This window comes from Corvus brachyrhynchos, unplaced genomic scaffold (assembly GCF_000691975.1).
Source record: "Corvus brachyrhynchos isolate BGI_N302 unplaced genomic scaffold, ASM69197v1 scaffold1, whole genome shotgun sequence".
Taxonomy (NCBI): Eukaryota; Metazoa; Chordata; class Aves; order Passeriformes; family Corvidae; genus Corvus; species Corvus brachyrhynchos.
Window position 1 is genome coordinate 3,196,900 of NW_008237222.1, and position 4,624 is coordinate 3,201,523.

Consider the following 4,624-nt stretch of genomic DNA (forward strand, 5'->3'; position numbering starts at 1 on the left):
CTGAAAAGAGTAGAACTGAGTCTTAGTTTCCAGTATCTTAGGAGAAAATACTCATCACACACTTACTGGCTTAGAGACTTCTGTCTCCAAGATTGCAATGGTAACTCATCACCTTTTTCAGTCACGCACACCCACAAAGTGTATTTTATTGAAGATTCAGTGGAACACTCCACGCAGAAATCCAACTGTGATTTCAATTTGAAGCAATTCAATTTCAAAATGTCATAGTCCTATTTGTTTGGTCCATTTTCTTGGATTTATTTGGTGATTGAGAAGCAAATAATCACTCGGTCATTCATAATGTAATAAACCTTCAAATGAACTGCAAAGTTTTCTTAAAGAGGAATTTGTAAGAGAAATAAATAGGCAGATAAACCAGAACAGTTATCTCTTTAGCTTGTAGAATATACCAGACATCTGAAAATGTAGACGAGAGGAAAAATTATCCTTTTCATCAACTGCTTTGAAGGTTATTCTTTCTAGTCTGCTAACAAAGGAGCTGTATTGTTCCTTGGGTTTGCAGAATTCTTTTGGGCATCATAATAACAGATCAATCTCAGAAACATAACCTTCAATTTTACATTAAATGAGGATACGGCATCATTTCCACTCTTGGTTGTGCTGATAGTAGCCATAATCAGCAAAGTGACTCCCAAAGAGAAGAGAAGGCAGAGAGTTTGCAATGAGAAACACGCAGAAACCACAGATAAAAACAAGAAACGGATGGGCAATGTGTGCGGTGAAATATGCTCGGGTCTCAAGCCATGATGTATCATGCACTTGAGGAATTACATATGGCACTTGCCTACAACCCTGGCTGGCTAAACGCCCCGTGTGATGTGGATTATACATAATTGCTTCACACCACCGAAAAGCCCCTTCTGCACATTATAAACATATTCATATTAACTTCTTACTAATGAGACAGGAGATGGTGACACAAAAAAATAATTTCAGAGAGGAGTACCGTGGATTGCAGTGCAACTGGTGCAACATTTTATGCAATATATTACATTGTCTGTCTACATAGCATATCTTGAGACATGTCCAAATACCAGTTTCTAGTTTCATGCTCTCCATATAAATATGTATTATCAAATAAACAAAAATCTCTTCTATATATGGTGCAGGAGCAAGTGATTGTTAAAATATTTCTTACTGGATACAAGACAAGACCCCATAGTACCTGTGCAGGCCCACAGAACAGCCTTCCTCAAATTTTCCTCAGTGTGAAAGGAAGAAAACAGCTCAGTAGAGCTATCTTATCAATTTAAACCAGAGCTGCTGCAACAAAAAAGAGAAACACCCTGTCGCTCCCTACTTCTTACTGATTTTGATTTCATTTTCCAAAGTAATCTATTCAGAGCTACTTACATGGCTGCAGCCATCTGCCAACCTTGAGCTCCAGTCAGAGGACTCCTGTCCACATCTCCTAAGCTAATTATGGGCCAGGAACACTTGAAGTCTATTTTATGTTACATGCTTTTGTCTAGGATATGTTCATCGTGTGTTATGTTTTAAAGATTTCCTTCATTGGCTCCGGGGGACATTGTGGAGCTCCGGCAGCAGGAGGATGCAAGCTCTCAACTCTGCCTGTTTACTGAAAAACACTTCCATCATCTCCTCCCAACATCACCAATTCCTTACTTATAATTATGCTATTCGGTTCTTACTATAAAGTGCTAGAACTATAGAAACAGCTCATTTGAAATGTGCAGACTGTTTACTTGTAAAACATTTGGCTCTGCCCTTGCAGGAATAAAGTTGTTTTATGCTCTAAATAAGGAGTAAGTTGCAATGCCACATGGCTGCTCATTATCACTACATGAAACTAGCTGTAATGAAATGCACATGCCCCATGAGTTAACTCCTAAATGGATTGGGTTGGAATTCCCTGAAACTTCCATTTCTACAGCTCAATGCATGTTTGTGAGACATACAGCAAGGTGGCAGGAGGGAGAGGAGGCAGATGTCTGCCACTTGTCAAAAGGAACCAATGGCAAGAAGGTCACTGGATTGTCATCCAAATGTCTTCAATTACTTCCAGGAACTGTATCCTCTGACTTTCATTATATATTCACTTGCAGTCTCTGCTGCTTGTCTACTGTTCCTGGTATACATCTGGGTGTTGTCAGGGTCCATAAATCTGTCTGAGTACTGCCAACTGTTTCCCATATGAATTCCAAAAACCAACATCATTAGATTTAGATGCATCATAAAAATAATCTGATCCTATTTCCAGCAAAGTCTACCTAATTTCTGTCATGGATATCAAGGGGAACAAATCACCTGAAGGAGCCAATAATCGTTTTGTAAATATGCATGCATTTGAAGCCACTTTTTTTTTTTAAAGGAAGTCTCAGTTCCTTACTGCCATCTTATTGTGACTTTAAAAAAACGCAAAGAGACGATTATCAATTTGTTTACATATTTGACATACAGGGTAGCTATGACTGAATTCTCACTGCTTTATTGGGAAGCCATTAATTTTCTTAATCCCAGTCTACAGATAAAGAAACTGATCAACTTTATCACGTGTATTTAACTTGTCTTTATCTTCCTCAAGATTTGCTCATTACACTCTAGAGACTTTAGTCCTTCGTTAAATTTTACATTATTTTTTCTTTCAACATCTTCAGAAATATTTTGAGGTTTTTTAATTAGTTCTTGAACAGAAATAATCTCACAAATGCACCAGTTCACCTGCATCTGATTAATCCATTTTGCAAATGTCCACAAGCAGCCGGCACTGAACAAGAGATGATAAATAAAAGTTTCCATCGATGGACCAAATATAGTTGATGTATTAAAATACTTTACAAATATGGACAAGTTACATGTTCCTCTTTTTAGAGAAACTAAGGAACAAACAGATTTAAAAAAATTGTACAAACAAACAGCAAAATGTGGATGAAAGCCCCGATTTCCTGATTTTCATCCCATTAGTCATTCAATGCACTAAGAACAGATAGAATTCTGATCTGGCTATTAAATGTTAATACATTATGCAGAAGCTCTTGAAATTTTCAGGCCTTTTAATAAATTTGAATAAAAATGTAGCATAAGAAATCTACCTTTTATAGTGATACCCCTAATACTGCTCTCTGGTATAGATCATATTTGAGAATTTCTATCAGTATTATGTCAAATGAACAAACACTAAGAGGGACATTTTAAGCAGTGCACACCATGCTGTGTGGCTTTTAAGCCATGATTTACCTCTTTATTGTTCATGGTCCCAAATTAATGATCTCGGTATTGAGAAATGTTGGCAAATGCTTAATGAACTGCATTACAACACTGCAGATGCAATGTGCATGTGTGCATACACAGACACAAAGCTGAGACCCGTGCCAATTTCCAGATGAAGAACTATCAGTTTGATGAAATCACACTAATACAGAAGCTGCATCTGCCCTGGATGCTTTCAGGTACCTGAGATCAAGAAGTACTTTAACCAGGCCTTTACAATGCCATTTTAATTTTTTTTCCACTGAATGGCGAACAAAAACAGATGGGTCAGGCAAGACAGTGACTGCTGTTGATTCTAACTTCATTTGTCGTTGAAAGACCCAACTATCTGAACTTTGTGTAGAACTGTGAGAAATGTGGATGGCTGCTTCTGTGTGGGAAGGACTTACTGGTCCCAGTTTGTATCAGACCAACAGATGTTCGACTGCTTTCTTTATACTAATTCTGTGAACCTCTGCCATTTTGAGAAACAGATCATAATAGACAAGACAACACTGAGACTTTTTAATTGTGGACACTCCAAATGTCCAGCTTTCAAAAGGATTAATGATAAACACAAAGCCCACCTGCTGTATCTTGCACATAGGCACTGCATATTCTAAAAATCTTGGATAAAGAGTAATAAACACAGGAAATCTAAGAAACCTTTTTCACGTTTGCCTGTTATTGCAAGTGCATATAAAATTTTATTTCTTTATGGCAAATTAATATGCAAATAGCAGCTGAATGTGGGTCCTATTCATCCTTTCTAACACTACATTTGGTTTTATAGCTGTATGAAAAGCAGTTAGCTGCTGTATTTTTAAAATTCTCTTAACCTAACACAACTCTGAGACATTGAGAAAAATTCTAGGAAATAGATAGGTCTCAATTACTGATAAAATGGGATAAAATGTCACCAGAAAAGTTGCAAAAAATATCAGTTTTGGGAGAAGGGGTCTTCCAAAATCAAATCATGAAATTTGAAGCCATAACAGAAATATCTGGAAATACATGATTTTCAGTACAAAGATTCAAATCTGTATTCCATTTTTTTTTTCACTTGAATTTTACTGATCTCTTTTATACCAAATTACCATTCAGCATGTTACAGGAAGTTGCCATGAAGAGAGATCCTGGACCATTACATTTCTATCAACCAAGTTTAGCATGAGCTGAGATAGAGCAGGGCATGGTACACTGTGTGCAAAGCAAAGCAGTCATGTGGAGTACCAGCTTAGCTGCATGAATTGTCCAGGCCATCTTGGGAAGAGGGAAAGGAAGTCAGAAATCCACACAACAGTTTCATCTCCACTTCTGCATTTACCAGAAGTATGATATACAACTTTAAGTACATCAGTCAAATCCAGTCTTTTTTCTCACTGGCCCTTAC